The 17,744-nt window shown below is 42.3% G+C and overlaps 1 protein-coding gene and 13 non-coding genes across 14 annotated transcripts in view; 6 read left to right on the top strand and 8 right to left on the bottom strand.

Annotated features, from left to right (window-relative positions):
- LOC115057299 (NACHT, LRR and PYD domains-containing protein 12-like) overlaps positions 1-17,744 on the top strand; it is an 88,682-nt gene that overhangs the window by 51,828 nt on the left and 19,110 nt on the right. The window lies entirely within an intron of this gene.
- trnar-ucg (transfer RNA arginine (anticodon UCG)) lies at positions 50-122 on the bottom strand. Its single transcript has one exon. It is a non-coding gene; the product is annotated as a tRNA-Arg (tRNA).
- trnas-gcu (transfer RNA serine (anticodon GCU)) lies at positions 1,368-1,449 on the bottom strand. Its single transcript has one exon. It is a non-coding gene; the product is annotated as a tRNA-Ser (tRNA).
- On the bottom strand, positions 3,899-3,970 carry trnae-uuc (transfer RNA glutamic acid (anticodon UUC)). The gene has a single exon. It is a non-coding gene; the product is annotated as a tRNA-Glu (tRNA).
- trnae-cuc (transfer RNA glutamic acid (anticodon CUC)) lies at positions 4,371-4,442 on the bottom strand. The gene has a single exon. It is a non-coding gene; the product is annotated as a tRNA-Glu (tRNA).
- On the top strand, positions 4,605-4,686 carry trnal-aag (transfer RNA leucine (anticodon AAG)). The gene has a single exon. It is a non-coding gene; the product is annotated as a tRNA-Leu (tRNA).
- trnaf-gaa (transfer RNA phenylalanine (anticodon GAA)) lies at positions 5,814-5,886 on the top strand. The gene has a single exon. It is a non-coding gene; the product is annotated as a tRNA-Phe (tRNA).
- Positions 6,307-6,379, top strand: trnak-cuu (transfer RNA lysine (anticodon CUU)). The gene has a single exon. It is a non-coding gene; the product is annotated as a tRNA-Lys (tRNA).
- trnat-agu (transfer RNA threonine (anticodon AGU)) lies at positions 7,517-7,590 on the top strand. Its single transcript has one exon. It is a non-coding gene; the product is annotated as a tRNA-Thr (tRNA).
- On the bottom strand, positions 8,484-8,557 carry trnai-aau (transfer RNA isoleucine (anticodon AAU)). The gene has a single exon. It is a non-coding gene; the product is annotated as a tRNA-Ile (tRNA).
- On the bottom strand, positions 10,338-10,419 carry trnas-aga (transfer RNA serine (anticodon AGA)). The gene has a single exon. It is a non-coding gene; the product is annotated as a tRNA-Ser (tRNA).
- trnak-uuu (transfer RNA lysine (anticodon UUU)) lies at positions 12,217-12,289 on the top strand. Its single transcript has one exon. It is a non-coding gene; the product is annotated as a tRNA-Lys (tRNA).
- trnal-uag (transfer RNA leucine (anticodon UAG)) lies at positions 12,531-12,612 on the bottom strand. The gene has a single exon. It is a non-coding gene; the product is annotated as a tRNA-Leu (tRNA).
- On the bottom strand, positions 17,248-17,320 carry trnak-cuu (transfer RNA lysine (anticodon CUU)). Its single transcript has one exon. It is a non-coding gene; the product is annotated as a tRNA-Lys (tRNA).

The following is a 17,744-nucleotide window of genomic DNA, read 5'->3' as shown; positions in this document are numbered from 1 at the left end:
TTTCTGTAAAATGGACACAGTTTAGTCTGTTCACCTTCACACAACTGCCCAACCACGAAGGGACTCGAACCCTCAGTCTTCTGATCCGAAGTCAGACGCCTTGTCCATTAGGCCACGTGGTCACTGGGCCATGTTAATGTCCCATTGTCAGAATCAGTCAGCTCTGCCTGGATACAACAGTGGTCAGGGCTGTATGATGTAAAAAATAAATATAAATAAATAAAACATTTTGTCCAAATTGCAAACAGGACAACCCCAAAGAGAAACGCTCATGCAGAAAGGAATCAATAGTGTCTCTGACTGGTGTGATCTGAGTTAGAAGACATTGATTGTTTACTTCTTTATTTATTTTATCTTTGTCAGTTAACGCTGCCCCAACAAGCAGCATTTACTGAATCCAAGTGAATCAAGTCAACAAACACGTTGGATAATTAATTGTGACTCTGAACTTTTTTCCAGTTTGTTGAATAAATGTGTTGTCCTCCTTCAGCAGGAAGTTTCTGTGTCTGTCTTGGTAACAGTTTGAAGAACAGAATGATCAGACAAAGATCCTCTTAAATTCATGAGGACCGTTAGCATATGATGAGAGGACTGTTAACTGCAATGATTAGAGATTAGGGTTGTGTTGTTGGAGCTGATCCCAAGAAATCTATTTAAAATAGCAAATCATAATTTTTTTTTACTGAATTTCTGAGCAGGACAACCCCAAAGAGAAGCATGTATGGAGAAAGTTAACAAGCAGCTGTGTTGTGTTAGAAACACCAAACATGTCCAGAAAAGACAAACTGTTCTGTGTATTTCCCTGAAGAGTTGCCAGACTGTGTTCACAACTTGATTCCTGCCATCACAGTTCACCTTTTGTGTCTTTCTTTTGTTATCCTTCACAAAATTTTATTTGATGGCACAGAGGCACGAATAGAAAAATGGCGAGGGGGGCTGTGACTTGGTTCCCATCATTCATATTAAAGAGCCGTTCAAGAGACTCTCTGTGATCTCTGTGAACACAAATCTTTACCTCGGTCTTCTGATCCAAAGTCAAACACCTTGTCCTTTGGGCCATGTGGGGTCTGGGTGTGGCCCATTTTACTATCCTGTTGTCAGTTTAGTGTCTGTTCTTGTCATATTTCATTGCTTCAACATTCATCAGGATGAAGGCAGCATCAAGCAAGGGTGGATGCGTCACGCTGACTGGTTGTGTCGAAAAGGCTGTCAACAACATCTTTCTGCCATTTTCTTGTGGCAGGTCAAACGATCCTTCTGCAGCTGGCCCTCTTGGACGAGAGGTCAAACGTCTTCAAAAATCTAGGATAATTCCAACTGGAACAGTAGGCAGCAACATGGAGAGACAAAAAAAAACCACTGAACACCGATGAGGATGGGATTCCAACCCACGCGTGCAGAGCACAATGGATTAGCAGTCCATCGCCTTAACCACTCGGCCACCTCGTCGTGCCGCCACCAAAATGGTAATGGTACTGGAGATGACAAACCTGGAGGGGAAGCGTGTGTTTGGGGACATCTGGAGAGAATTGGACCTGGTAGACCTCCAAACCTACCTGGGTCTGAAAAGGCTGACTGTGATGTTTCTCATTTCAGCCCACCTGATGTTGGTATCGTCTGTCACTGTAACTTCTGTTCACAGGGAGATGAAAAGTGCCTGACTGAGTGGTTTGGTTTCCATTTACAAGAAACAAAGTGGCGGGATTCAAACCCACACCTCCGAAGAGAGTGGAACCTGCTAAAGAAACTTTGGTAAGAGTCATGATGGTCAGCCACGTATGTTGGGGGTATTTCATGAACATCATGTTATGTCAGCACCACAAAAGTAGTACAAAGAAGTACCAAGATGTACAGAGGATCTGAAAATATTGCAAAGTGGCTGACCATCATGACTCCTACCAAAGTTTGTCTCCTGTGAAAAGCAGTCAATCACCAATATCCCTTCTCCTCAGCACAGCATGAGCCACAAAACTACCACTGCTCTTGCTTCAGTTGCCAAGATACTGCAACTAACAAGCAGACAGCAAACCTCACACAGCTCCATAGTGGAACAGTTAGCACCCTTATTGACTGAAAGGCAACAGATGGGCTCGTCCGGGATTTGAAGAATCAGCATCTCCTTTGATGGTTACTGATCCAACATTTGTGGCATTTTTGTTTGTTTTTCATCATTTACACACAGCACATTCATGTGACAGTTAATGTGACAGTTTATTATATGCTAAAGAAACTTTGGTAAGAGTCATGATGGTCAGCCACGTACGTTGGGGGTATTTTCAGATCCAAAATACATCCCTGTACATCAGAGTGGTGCTGCTACGGAGTGTTGCATCAGTGGCCACCATCACTTCAAGTAACCCAAATGGGAAAGATCCTTATCGACAGCATTGTTGCGCTTTGTTACATCTGAACTAAAGATACAAATAAAATAATCTAAATTGGCTTTTCTGATTTGGCTGATCTGAATAGGTTTCACGTCTTGCTTGGGAATCAACCTGCAAAACGGCCCCCATGTTCTGTAAGGGTAGATGTTGCACACTGCGTCAAGATGATCTGCCAGTGAGACGGCCTGAAAAATAAAACACATGGTGTTAAAGATTTCTTTGTGAGGTCAATAGCACAGCTTCTTAAGTCACAATCTGTGGAACATGCAAAACAACGTCTACGTACCATCGCGACTGACTCTGACTCTTCTGAAGCACCAGCATCAGTGGAAGTTCTGCTGCTGTTGAAGCAGAGTTCAAAAACATGAAAAATGGGCTTTTCAAACATGAAAACCTCCCCATTTGTGCCAACCAATCTTTCCTTCATTGAGGGAAACATGAGGATTCGTTCTGCAAAACAAAAACGTTCAATGGATGATGTAGCTGATGCAACAACTGTCATAGGACCTGACCCTGACTCCACTACTTCCCAGAATGCTCACCCTGGTGAGGAGGCTGATGAAGCTCCAAACAGTCCTCCAATGGATGACAATGCTGTTGAAAACTGAAGAGGCTTTGTAGTTCCAGCCAAAAGAAAGGAAGATGAGTTCTGATCTCTCTGCTTGTCAAGGGGCATCTGTTAAAAACGGAAACCATCAACAGCCTGTTAAACTTTGCAAATCGAAAGTCTCTGTGCTCAACACTCGTGCGTTTGATGCTGTTGTTCTTTTTGTGACAGCTTTTCTTTTGAAAAGGTTGTTAGCAGCAACAAATGTGACAACCAATTCCTCAAGCTGGTGAGAACAATAACAACACAGGGTGTGACCAAACAGGTGTATTCACAGAGGGCAGAACTGCTGAAGGAAACCTGTCCACCTGACCGCTGCTGCTCTCCAAATTGATGCACAATGCCAGGCTGCCATCCACAGTTCATCACTTTTATTTTCTCAACGTGTCTCTGTGGTGCAATGTATAATGTGTTTGGCTGATCTTCATTCAAGCGTTCTTTATTGACAAGAAAGATCCAACATTAAGAACAGAACAGCTACACACAAACAAAATAATGATGAACAGCCCTTCAAGAAAGGGGGACCAGAGGGTGTGTGCCAACTACAGGGTCATCATGAACCTCTGTTTTGGGTGGTGGTTGGATGTTATTGGTTTTTCTTAATCAATATCAAACTAAATAATGGCAATAAAGGTGTCCAGGACACAGAGGAAGAGGACGTCTCCACATGCACACTTGTTCTTCGTGTTTTCACTTACTGTTAAAGTAAAAAAATCAAATTTAAATTCATCCAAGTGTAATTAGTTGTTATGTAATACATATTATATACATAAAACAACTTTGTCCCCAAACACACCTAACAGCAGTAGAGGTGAAAGAAAAGACATTTCTGTCAGAAGTGGGATTCGAACCCAAAGAGGATGTACATCAGTGGTAGATGTTCATTGGTCCATTGTTGTAAAGCAGATTCCCATACCGGGAGTCGAACCCAGGCCGCCTGGGTGAAAACCAGGAATCCTGACCGCTAGACCATATGGGATTCGAAGATGCTGGATTTAGGCGCCAGTCTCTTCAGAGGCGTGGGTTCGAATCCCACCACTGCCAGTTTGCCCCAGCTGTGCGGTACGCTCGCCCACTGAGCTACATCCCCTGCATGGTGTGGTAGCTTTAGCAGCTTGACGGGACTCCATTGATGATGGCTTTTATCGAGGTTGTGCATGTGCGCAACTCAAGGTGAACATACTCAGAGTTGATTGAACCAACTAAGATCAGCTGTTCTGGAACCAGATACTTAGAGTTTCTCATCTCAGAGTAAGTCAACTCAGAGTTCAGGGATAGACTCAAAGTTTGTTGAAACTCCTACCTGAAATACCCCCCAGGTGCATGATGACATATTTATGTTCTGGGGTCAATCACCTGTATTTTTCAGTAAAAACATTTTCCCTGACCGGGAATCGAACCCGGGCCGCGGCGGTGAGAGCGCCGAATCCTAGCCACTAGACCACCAGGGAGTGTGGGGGTGCCAAATGTTGTAGTGTATGATCAATGCTTTGTGTGAGCTTTTTTTTTGATGACTGAAATGTTCTCCCCCTCAGAGCATTTTAAATTCCACAAATCTCCTGCTGTACAAGGCTCGTTGGTCAGTGTGTAGTGGGTTCGAGCTTTGTTCACCGGGTAGTGTGGCCGAGCGGTCCAAGGTGTTGGATTAAGGCTCCAGTCTCTTCGGAGGCGTGGGTTCAAATCCCACAACTACCAGTTTGCTTCTTGTCAATGAAAACTAATCAGCTAATTCAGGCATTTTTTGTCTCCCTGTGAACAAAAGTTATAGAAGCCAGTGAAAGACGATACCAACACCAGGTGGGCTGAAATGAGAAACATCACAGTCAACCAGAGTTCGTGCTTGCGTATGAAAACATGTAGGTTTGGCAGGGGGCACCCAGATTTGAACTGAATGAAATAATTTATATCTGTGAAAAAAGTCACATTTGTAAAAGATGCCACGCAGTAATTGCATATGATTGGATACTTCAAGGACTTAAAATGGTGTAATGGTTAGCACTGTGTACTTTGAATCCACTGATCTGAGTTCAGCTCTCAGTGGAACCTCTGCCATCTGATTTAGTGTGAGAGGGATTGAGAATAACCTTCACCTATATAACATGTGAATAACATGCACCCACCACCCAAAACAGAGAGGAGGCTTCATCAGATGGTTTTTCTTTTCCCCTTCTGCAGCAGCTCAGAGCCTCTGTGGTTAGGTAAAGATCCAAAGAGGAATAAATGGTCAAATTACCGTCTGTGTGGAGAAACTGTCAGAGTTTGGATGAAAGATACACTGTTTGGTTCTGAGCTGATCATCAATAATCAATGAATGGAAGAGCTTCTTTCTATGAGTATTGTGACATCATCAGGTGACGAATCAAACCTTTAAGGAAATGACACACAACGTTTGTCTTCACGTTGCCCATAATGTCATATGTGTGTCATTGTCATGCAGTGAAGCTGGCAGAATGATGTGGTAGTGTGGCTGAGCGAGTACAATCTTGAAGTGTCTTGAAGTCTTGAAGCTCAGGTAAGAACTCTACAATTGTTTGTTTTCTGTTTGCACTTTAAACTGTTCTTAAACAACATTGAATACACATGATTAGCAGAGTTCTCCTTGGAAACTTAAGTTTGTTACATCTAACTCAGCTACGTTAGACAAGTCAGACTCCTTGTCCATTAGGCCACGTGGTCACTGGGCCATGGTCTCATTGTCAGAATCAGTCAGTTCTTTCTCTTGGCATGATAACACTGTGAGAGCTGTGCATTTGAAGCCTTCACTGTGGGACTTTGGAGAAGTAGATGGTGAACAGAACATCCTGCATTAGTGGGCTCATCCAGCCGAAATAGCTCAGTTGGGAGAGCGTTAGACTGAAGATCTAAAGGTCCCTGGTTCAATCCCGGGTTTCGGCATCGGAAGTGGTATGAGTGAGGTTCAAGCTCAGGTTTCTTTGACCTACATTTCCAATTTTCTCCCTCCTCTTTCAACCACACCATGAAATATTGTGAGGTTGGTTGCGTCACACTGACTGGTTGTGTGTCCAAAAGGCTGTCAAACACATCTTTCTTCCATTTTCTCCTCCAAACATTTGTACACAGTTTTGAGATTTCCCATAATGTCATGTGTGTGTCATTTTTGCAGTGAAGTATTTAATTAAATGTAAAACTGTTATAAACGGAGTGTTGCATCAGTGGCCACCATCACTTCAAGTAACCCAAATGGGAAAGATCCTTATTGACAGCATTGTTGCGCTTTGCTACATCTGAGCTAAAGATACAAATAAAATAATCTAAACCGGCTTTTATTTTGAAATGATTTTTGTATTGCTAGCAGCCCGGCTAGCTCAGTCGGTAGAGCATGAGACTCTTAATCTCAGGGTCGTGGGTTCGAGCCCCACGTTGGGCGATAAGCAGTTTTTTTTTTTTTTTTAAGACCCAAAGTTACACTTCCAATATTCTGCCTCGTCTTTCAACCACAACCACATGAAATATTGTGAGGTTGAATGCTGCACGCTGACTGGTTGTGTGTCCAAATGGCTTCAAAGACATCTTTCTGCCATTCACTCCTCCAAACCTTTGGACACAGCTTTGAGCTGTCTCACAGGTGTAACCTACAGCTGTGAAAACCCCAAAGTAGTTTGTTTCTACAACATCTGACCTGAGCAACAAGGAAGTGCTGGGATTTATTGAATTCATTGAATTTGAATTACTTCCATGTGACAAGTGGAGATATGCTACGCTCTACTCTCTAGAATTCTCGCCTCCCATGCGAGAGGCCCGGGTTCAATTCCCGGCCAATGCAATGGTCACTGCTCTCCATGAAAAGCAGCAGTCAGCACTGCCTGGATACAACAGTGGTCAGGACTGTACTGTATGTTTATACTGAAACACTGACAGCTCTCCTCCTTCTCACTCTTTTACTTACTCTGGGTTCCAGGCCTCGTTGGTGCAGTAGGCAGTGTGCCAGTCTCATAATCTGAAGAACGTCAGCATGTCGTGTTCATGGAACAGACCCTGGCTTCAGGTTTGTAGACAGATTAAATTTGTTCTCCAAAGAACAGAAAAATGATGAGACACGTCAGGAGTTTTTCAGCAGCACTGATTAACAGGAAAACATGGAGAATGTCATTTATCGCGTTCCTCAGTAATGTGTACTGTTCTGCTCCTGACTCAGTGATGCTGTTCAATGGTTATATGTATTATGTATTTAATGTCCTGTTGTCAGTTTATCGTCTGTTCCATCATCTCTACCAGCACTTGACTGGATCCGTCTTGATCACTGAGCTACATCAGAACAGGAAAAGGTCAGATCCTGATATAATCTTGTGAATCCACAAGTATGCCTTTCTTTGTTTGTGTACCAACAGCCTGAGCTCTGGTTCTGACTTTGTTTTGATGAACCTCATTATTTACACACAGCACATTCAGGACATTAATGTGACAGTTTATTATATGCTAAAGAAACTCTGGCAAGAGTCACAATTGTCAGCCACGTACGTTGAGGGTATTTTAAGATCCAAAATACATCCTATCTTATCTGCGTGGTGCTGTGGCTTAGTTGGTCAAAGCGCCTGTCTAGTAAACAGGAGATCCTGGGTTCAAATCCCAGCAGTGCCTCATTGATCAAGTTTAAGGTTGTTAAACTAAATTAACTGTCACAGTCTTCATGTCTCTCTTTGGAGCATCCTAAAGTTTTGTGGAAGAGGTGAAACCAAACCAGATACTATCCAGCAAAAACAGCTGAGTACAGAGCTGTGGATTTGAGCTGGTAACAGGCTGAATGATTTCAATGCAGATAAAGGTTGTGTATGTTGGCTGGTTAAAGCAGCCTGTGTTTAAATCCCAGCAGTTCCTTGTTGCTAAAGTCAGATGTTGTAGAAACAAACTACTTTTGGGTTTTCATCAGCTGTAGGTTACAACATGATAAGCACATGATAAGCACTTCCTGTGCAAAAGGCCACTCAAGGCAGAGCAGTCTAGACCTGCTCTATATGTACTTGATGTAACTTCATGATAATGTTTTGACGTGAGTTTAAAAAAAGAGGCCAAAGCATTAGGAGTTTGCTTTTAAGTGGACTTCAATGGCTGCTGTTTTGTCATAAATTCATTGTCATGAATTGATTTGTGATAAATTGCTCCAAGCTGAGTGGATAATTGAGAGATCAGGGTGTTGCACAAGATAAGTACTTCCTGTGCTTCATTATCAACGCTGGAGATGGCGGGGATTGAACGCAGGGCCTCATACAGGCAAAGCATGCACTCTACCACTGAGCTACATCCCCTGCATGCTGCACAATGCCAGCTGGAAACTAATCACTAAACTGTTACAAAGGAAATGATCTATCTGCAGTCTTTGTTCTGATCATTGTAACTTTGTGTTATTGTTGTATCTGATAAGTTAAGCTGCACTTCTAATGACCACCAGGGGGCAGTTCCACTGGTTGGAAAAAGCCTTCAGGCTGCATTGAAGTATATGGAGAGAACAACATCAAGTTCTGAGATGCTGCATGTGGCCAGTATGGGGATTGAACCCATGACCTTGGCGTTATTAGCACCACGCTCTAAACAGCTGAGCTAACCGGCCTGTGTGAAGGAATTTCTTTGGCTAATTTTTACAAATCAAACTTAAATAATTACATAGCCTACCGTAGCTCAAAGCTTTTGATCCAGTGAGACATTTATAAGCAGTTAGAGCACATTGAATTGAATTGAACCTGTTGAAGTCAGAGAAGCCTTCCTGAATTCATGTTGTCTAACTTACTGACACTTGAATAGTGGAACTGCAGACAGTGGACACATCATATGAGGGGCTCCTCTGGGATTTACACACAGAACCTCTTGCACCCAAAGTCAGAATCATACCCCTCGATCAGGGGTCTGCAACCTTTAGCACTAAAAGAGATATTTGGGTCCATTTCCACCAAATTAAAACCCACTCAGAGCCACTCACCCACTCACAGAGGAAGTGAAGTCACACACCACGTAATATCTGTCTTTCCTGCTCCTGAGTTAGTATAGTGGACAGTGTCTCTGCCTGTCACGCAGAAGACTGGCATTTCATCAGTGAAATGCTCACCTCCCAGGTGCGAGGCCTGGGTTCAATTCCTGGCCAATGCAACATAAAACTTTACCATCATCTAACCAACCCACATCAGCTGGGGCACAGCACAGAGGATTTTCAACCCACGGATCCAGAAGAGAATGAAGCGCAGCCAGGTATGAGCAGAGTGGTGCAGCGGAAGCGTGCTGGGCCCATAACCCAGAGGTCGATGGATCGAAACCATCCTCTGCTATTTATACACACTAAAGATTCATTTACTGTCCCACCAGGAGTGATAACTTAAACTGGAAAATGTCAGGAGTTTTTCAGCAGCACTGATTAACAGGAAAACATGGAGAATGTCATTTATCGCTTTCCTCAGTAATGTGTACTGTTCTGCTCCTGACTTAGTGATGCTGTTGAATGGTTATATGTATTATGTATTTCACCAGAATTTTGTTGGGGCAGGTGGGACTTAAACACTGACCCTTGTCCAAAGTGGGAAATGACGGAGAAAGTCCAACGATCTACGAGGGGAGAAAAATTCATGGCACCCAGAGTGAGAAGCAAACCCCAAAACTAAGGAGCACAAATGCACATTGCATTTATCATACAAGACAAAAACACTTTTTTTTGTTATTTATGCACTCAAAAGTTTTACCTGTCACATGATCTCAGAAGCTAAAGCTGCCACACCATGCAGGGGATGTAGCTCAGTGATCAAGATGGATCCAGTCAAGTGCTGGTAGAGACGATGGAACAGACGATTATGTGACAACAGGACATTAAAGTCAGCCACACTCAGAGACCACGTGGCCTAAAGGATGAGTAGTCTGCCTTTGGATCAGAAGGCTGTGGGTTGGAGTCCCTTTGTGGTTGGTCAGAGGTGTATTACAGGTGAAGGGAATAAACAATTTGAAATTTCCTGAATAACATTTTATCTCTCATTTCGGCTTTAACTTAAGAACCAATGCCTGGTATAAAAGGCGTTCATGGAGAAGACATAGAATCTGTGATGTGTTACACTAAGTGACTTTAACTCCATAATTAAAAAACAACAAACCCAGGATTGAAACAGGGACCTTTAAACCTTCAATCTAACGCTCTCCCATATGAGCTATTTCAGCACAGCACACAGTGGAAATGACTTCTCATTATTGCTTCCATGACCTGGAAGTGGAACTAAAGGTGTGTCCCTATCACCGGCCTTGATAATGATAACTGAGCACCAGTGAGTGCTCTCCTCCTCTTAGATGAGTCCTAACAACAGCACTCAGCTGTGTCTCTCCCCAAATGGGAAACTTGGTCCATAAAAGGAAGTAAACGTTGTTGGCAGGATTCGAACCTGCGCGGGGAAACCCCAATGGATTTCTAGTCCATCGCCTTAACCACTCGGCCACAACAACCATGCACAGCAATGCTCCTGTGACTCAGCATTTTGCAGCCTGGATAGTTTTCTACTCAAAGGACAGGGCACCTTCTTGTTGTGAGGAAGCACAGCTTTCAACCTTTGTGGAAGTGACACACAATTGTGAGGTGCACAAGCGTTGACTGACACAGACGTGGTTTTAGAGAAAAACTGCAGAGAAACTGGCAGCACTGATGCTGAGCTGCTTAAAGTGTCTGTCTTATAAACAGGACATCCTGCATTCAAACCCAGCAGAGCTTCACTCTCAGTGGAGTTCCTGCTCATCACTTCCTGTATTACAGCTTTTACCAACTGAGCTATCGAAGGGAGCCGTTCCCCCTCTCCTCTTCTTGTCTCCTTTGACTAATATTTACAGATTTGGGTTTGGGAAAACATGGAGAATGTCATTTATCACAGTCTGATCAAATCCATGACTGTGGTGTTATTAGCAACACGCTCTAACCAGCTGACGTTGAGGATAATTCTGACTGGATAGGTAATTCTCACTGGAATAGCAGGCTGCAACTTAAACAGACTAAAGCAACCACCGACGAGGATGGGATTCGACGGCTGGGTGACCTGTGGATTTGCTAAAAAATAATACCATACAAACCAGCACAGACGAAACACAAAGGAGACAGACTTTTTCACTGATATTTTGCGTGGGGTGGGGGGCCAGCTTCACACAGGTGTGTGATGACCCTGTAGTTGGCACACACCCTCTGGTCCCCCTTCTTGAAGGGCTGTTAATGATTCCTTTGTTTGTGTGTAGCTGTTCTGTTCTTAATGTTGGATCTTTCTTGTCAATAAAGAAGGCTTGAATAAAGATCAGAATGAAAAGGAAAATTTTTTCTATTTAAAAAAAAAAAAGAAAAAAAAAAAGAGCCACTCACCAAGGGCTTGTTGGTCTAGGGGTGTGATTCTCGCTTTTAAATAAATTTTGGACTTTGTGTACGTGATTGTGGCCTCCAACATTTCTCCAACACGCTCCTTCTGCAGCTGGCGCTCAGGTCGCACTCTCCCCTGGAGGTGTGGGTTCAAATCGTACTTCTGACAGAAACCACTTTTCTTTCACCTCTCCTGCTGTAAGGTGTGTTTCGGGACAAAGGTATTTTGGTTGACTTTTGACCGCCCACACTTTTAAAAGACTGAAATTCCTTTCACATCTGCATGAGACTACACCTGCAGGGTTCCATGGAGTCCTGTAAAAATATTGCCACTCTGTCCTTCGAAAATGGAAACAACCTTGTTTTGTCCACTCTACATGTATGAATGCATGCAAATTGTCTGTCTGATGAAGCCTCCTCTCTGCTTTATCCTCAGCAAGAAAATGTAAAATAAAATAAATTTTAGAAGTGAGCTGAAAGAAAAGGAGCAATTCTGAAAACAAGTTCAGGAAGTTGTGCATTCACCACTTCAGAGTTTTTCAGATGTGCAGTCAGTCTTCCTGGAATTCAGATATTTTTTTAAAAAGGTGGCTTATATGTGAACACATTTTACCTCACTATCATATGAAGAAATATCACAAACCAGATGTGGAGATCAGATGAACTTCTCAATGTGATGATCAGAGAGCCTTTAGATTTCATCATCATATGATAGAAACAAGTTGGTTTTTTTGTGAGTATATTTTAATTAGTAAATGGCAGAGAGGCCTTCAGGAAACAGAGAGAGAGAGAGAGATGACCTGCAGGATCAACCCCTGGCTGGGACAGGGCTGTTTGTTTGAGTCAAGCTGAAATAATTAATTTCATTTCATTTCATTTCATTTCATTGAATTAAGCACCCATCAGAAGCCTGAGTAGCTCAGTCGGTAGAGCATCAGACTTTTAATCTGAGGGTCCAGGGTTCAAGTCCCTGTTCAGGCGATGCAGCTTCTTCCCTTTAGTGGTTCACATTATAGACTCCACAGCAGTGATAGGTGACACTGATCTATGAAATTATGAGTCTTTCATGTTCAAGGCCCATTTGTGCAGGAAAGATCTTGAGTCTGTTACCTCAGACCACTGAGCCATCCTGACACGTGTGTCCAGCTGCCAGTCTCTGGTGAGGAAACAGAAAAGTTAATGCTAGCTTTGATAGGACAGTGTCAGCTCAGAGTGCAAAGCTTGGCAGTGGTGGGATTTGAACCCACGCCTCTGAAGAGACTGGAGCCTAAATCCAGCACCTTGGACTGTTCGGCCACACTACCACATGTTGTCCCTAGCTTGCCTGCAATAATGCCACATGTTTCTGACCCCTGAAAGTTGCATCGAAATGTTTGGAGCAGAGAATGTTAGTAAATGTTAGCACCTTGAAACTTCCGACATAGCTTTTTGTCACTCATTTCAGCATTAAGAAGCAATGCCTGCTATAAAAGGCAGTCACGTGGAAGACTTAGAATCTGTGATGTGTTTCACTAAGAGCTCAGTCATCACACTCAACTGATGTTGTAAACAGGTTACATTCAGAGGAATAGAGGTAATTAGTAGCAATGGGATTCAAACCGACACTTTGAAGAGACCGCAGAATGAATGCAGCACCTTGGACTGCTTGGCCAAACTACCACCTTCACAGCAGTAATGACACCCATGTCACATTATGAGAAACCTGGATGCTGTGTCCAAAGGTTTGGAGGAGAGAATGGCAGAAAGATGTCTTTGAAGCCTTTTGGACGCACAACCAGTCAGCGTGAAATATCAGAGTGTTAGACAAGACTGAGTGACGAGTGACTAAGCAGGATAATAATGAGCGGTAATTGAGGGACCAGAGTGTTGGAGAGCAGACCTCTTTCCTGTGCTTCAGATACACTGTTTGGTTCTGAGCTGATCATTAATAATCAATGAATGATCAATAATCTTCTCAGCTGCTCTGAATGGTGACAGTGAGGCAGACTTTGTGTTTACATCTGAATCACATGTGATTTTGGAAATTCTTTGAAGCAGCTTCAAAGGAAAGACTTTCATTCTGTGAGTATTGTGACATCATCAGATGACATCATCAGATGACATCATCAGGTGACGTATCAAAGGCAGCAGCTCTTCAGACTCACACATCACAATAAGTTTTGTGTCTTATTTGGCTCCATTTGGTGGAAGCTGTGAACAGCAGGATTCAGGGGGAAGTGATCTCACAGTAAACATTGGAACTAAACACAGGAAGTAAGCTACAGGAAAGTAGATCCCTCGAGCTGGTTCAAACCTGAACCTTCTTCTGCTGGATGTGCTCCTGTGACGTGTGTTAGCAGAAACACATCACAGGCTCCAGTGGCACAATCGGCCAGCGCGCGGTTCTTATATGACAGTAACCTGCAGAGTGATTCTTTCTTTCTTTCTCATGGACATGAACATTCTTTCCTTTTATATATAAGAACATTCTTTTTTATTAATGCGAACATTCTTTCTTTTTTTTATGGACATCAACATTCTTTCCTTTTTATGTAAACAAACATTCTTTCTTTCTCATGGACATGAACATTCTTCTTTTATATACCCGAACATTCCGTCTTTTTTTATGGACATGAACATTCTTTCCTTTTTGTGTACGTGAACATTCTTTCTTTTTATATACAAGAACATTCTTTTTTATGTACCCGAACATTCTTTCTTTTTTTTATGGACATGAACATTCTTTCCTTTTTATGTATGTGAACATTCTTTCTTTTTTATGGACATGAACATTCTTTCTTTTTTTTTTATGGACATGAACATTCTTTCCTTTTTATGTATGTGAACATTCTTTCTTTTTTATGGACATGAACATTCTTTCCTTTTTATGTATGTGAACATTCTTTCTTTTTTATGGACATCAACATTCTTTCCTTTTTATGTACGCGAACATTCTTTCTTTTTTTTTATTGACATGAACATTCTTGTTTTACATACATGAACATTCTTTCCTTTTTATGTACCCGAACATTCTTTCTTTTTATATACAAGAACATTCTTTTTTATGTACGTGAACATTCTTAGTTCCACTATAAAAGGCATTCATGAAGGAGAACTAGAATCCATGATGTGTTACACTAAGAGCTCAGTCATCATCAGCCATCACATTCACCTGATTTTGTACACAGGCTGGATCCAGAGCAGAGCTGGGCATTATGCAACGTGCACGATTGATCAGCCCATGACCCAAATTGTGCATATTCTATTACAGGAAATGTTGTACATTACAGTGTGCCATTTATGAGTCAGTATGTTCTGTTTATTAATGTTTAAGCTTCAGTCTCCTTATGCTTAGTTAACGTTTCTTAAACAGGGACTGTTTTTGTCCATTTTTTGGAGTTATATTTCAGAATGACATAAATTGTTCTTTGTTGTGACATTTTTTCTGTTAATTAAAAGAAAAGAAAAATCTTGTTTCACACCTCTGTCCTTTTCTGTTTGATCCCCAACAGTGCTCATTAGTTTAATATATAGAAAACCTAAAGTAGGATTTGATTCCATAACAGCAGGACAAAGTGTGTCATTAATCTTCTGGATTCTACAGACTGAGTTCATGTTCTGATAGATTTATTTTACAGCTGTAGTAACAATAAATCTCCAGCAGGTGGAAGTATTGCTGCTCAGATGTCATGTACACTGTGGGACACACAATACTCACAGAGGACTTTATTGTGCTGCAGTGAGATGTATAAAAAGCTCCAGTTCTACAGTCAGAAGATGTCCAGTCTGAAGGTGGATGAGTTCTGACTGCAGAAGAAAGTTTCAGAGTGTCTTCCAATGGCTGATTATTGATCTGTGATCAGGTTATGAGCTATAAACACTGATCATCTTGGTACAACAGTCAATCAAATATGCTGCTTTCTGGGTCTTAACATTAATAATTAGAACAAGCGTTTACAAAAAATGCTGTCTGTGACATTCACATTAGAATTCCAAACAATATGTAAACTCCATGTCTGAATGGAGGTGGATGTGCGAACGTGTGTTAAAATCAGAGAGAATTTACACTCATTCAACTCAAATCCAGGAACATCCCAAACATGACTATTAGTCCTGTCTGAGAGTTTCCTCCACTGACAGCAAACATACTGTATATCCATACTGATCACTGTGATCAGGTTTGAATCATCTCTGTGAGAATCCCACATGAAGCTGTCAGTCCTGCTGGATACACACACATCCCACTGAACACATTTTACCTCACTATCATATGAAGAAATATCACAAACCAGATGAACTTCTCAATGTGATGATCAGAGAGCCTTTAGATTTCATCATCATATGATAGAAACATCCAAACAGCTCCATCTGCTGGTTCTGCTCTGTTTTATGAATGTGTCCCAAACTGCACAAACACTGAATTACACAATAATGCTCTAACGGAGATGATCAGAATCGACCCTCAGTCACGTTCATGTTACATAACCCTAACCCTCCATTTCAACATGCAAAGCATGCGCTCTACCACTGAGCTACATCCCCTGCATGCTGGATTTGATGGCTCTGATGGAACAAACTGTTTCTACACAAGCTGCATGAATGTGACAGCTGCAGGACGTTGAATAGACATGGTGAGCAGAGTCCTCATTGGAAACTTAAGTTTGTTACATCTAACTCAGCTATGTTAGACAGACAAACAGTTGCAGCTAATGGTCTTAGTGCTTACATTGATAATGTCATTGCCTCACCATCATGACTCTTACCAAAGTTTGTGTTCTGTTAAAAAAGAGCAATCACCATTTGCTCAACACTAAACTGCTGTTTCTCTAGTCCAGAGACTACAAGCAAAAGCTGTAATACAGGAAGTGATGGCAGGACCATGATTGCCTTTGGAGCTTCATTAACAGTGAGCACTCTATGGTGGAGTTCATGAGAAAAAATGGGAGGAGTCTTTGATCTCTGTGATGTCATTAAAACCTTTGTGACATCACAGAATGAGCATCTCCTTTGCTGGACAAGCCCAGATGTTGCCTTGCAGTTATCAGGAGAGCTAACCCTTATGATATGGAGCTGTGTGAGGTTGGCTGGTTGTGTTATTTGTAGTATCTTGTAAAGTGAAGCAACAGTAACTTTGTGGCTCATGCTGTGCTGTGGAGAAGGGAAATTGGTGTTTTAGCTGTCGCAGGAGCTCAGAAGCTGTCTGGTTAGCTAAAGCTGCTAAAACTGCCAAAGCTACCACACCATGCAGGGGATATAGCTCAGTGGGAGAGTGCATGCTTTGCATGTATGAGGCCCAGGGTTCGAGGCCCGGGGTTCAATCCCCGGCATCTCCAGCGTTAATAATGAAGGAGGGACACGTCACAGGCTCCAGTGGAGCTGTAATTGAGGGATCACAGTGTTGGAGAGCAGAACTCTTTCCTGTGCTTCAGATACACTGTTTGGTTCTGAGCTGATCATTAATAATCAATGAATGATCAATAAGCTTCTCAGCTGCTCTGAATGGTGACAGTGGGGCAGCCTTTGTGTTTACATCTGAATCACATGTGATTTTGGAAATTCTTTGAAGCAGCTTCAAAGGAGGAGTTTCATTCTGTGAGTACTGTGACATCATCAAGTGATGTATCAAAGGCAGCAGCTCTTCAGACTCACATCAAAATAAGTTTTGTGTCTTATTTGGCTCCATTTGGTGGAAGCTGTGAATCGCAGGATTCAGGGGGAATACATCCATACATACATCTTCACTGAAATAATGACACCTGTGAGAAAGCTCAAAGCTGTGTCCAAAGGTTTGGAGGAGTGAATGGCAGAAAGATGTCTTTGAAGCCATTTGGACACACAAGCAGTCAGCGTGCAGCATTCAACCTCACAATATTTCATGTGGTTGTGGTGTGGTTGAAAGACGAGGCAGAATATTGGAAGTGTAACTTTGGGTCTAAAAAAAAACCCAAAAAACTGCTTATCGCCCAACGTGGGGCTCGAACCCACGACCCTGAGATTAAGAGTCTCATGCTCTACCGACTGAGCTAGCCGGGCTGCTAGAGACACGAAACATCCTCCAAAAAAAAAAAAAAAATCGCAAAAAATCATTTCAAAATAAAAGCCGTTGTCTACGTTGCTCATGTTCGGTCATAAATCCAGCCACATGAGTTCCCATAACCAGTTTCATTAAAAAAGGACTGTGATTTTGCACCTTCACATGCAATGGTGGTATAGTGGTGAGCATAGCTGCTTTCCAAGCAGTTGACCTGGGTTCGATTCACGGCCCTTGCAGTTTAGCTTTTGCCAGAGGAAGGTTAGTCTTTTCTCTACATTATTCACAGTAATGGAACTTACCTTGTCTGCATCCATCCATCTGTCTTCAACCAAAGCAACAGAGTTCCATTACTCGTGAACAAGACCTGAGATACTTGACCTCCTTGACGACAAGGAGCAACATAAAGCCAATAAAAAAACCAAG

Source organism: Echeneis naucrates, chromosome 2 (genome assembly GCF_900963305.1).
Source record: "Echeneis naucrates chromosome 2, fEcheNa1.1, whole genome shotgun sequence".
Classification (NCBI taxonomy): Eukaryota; Metazoa; Chordata; class Actinopteri; order Carangiformes; family Echeneidae; genus Echeneis; species Echeneis naucrates.
Note: the sequence above shows the minus strand (reverse complement) of the source record. Positions and strands in the feature narration are given on the sequence as shown.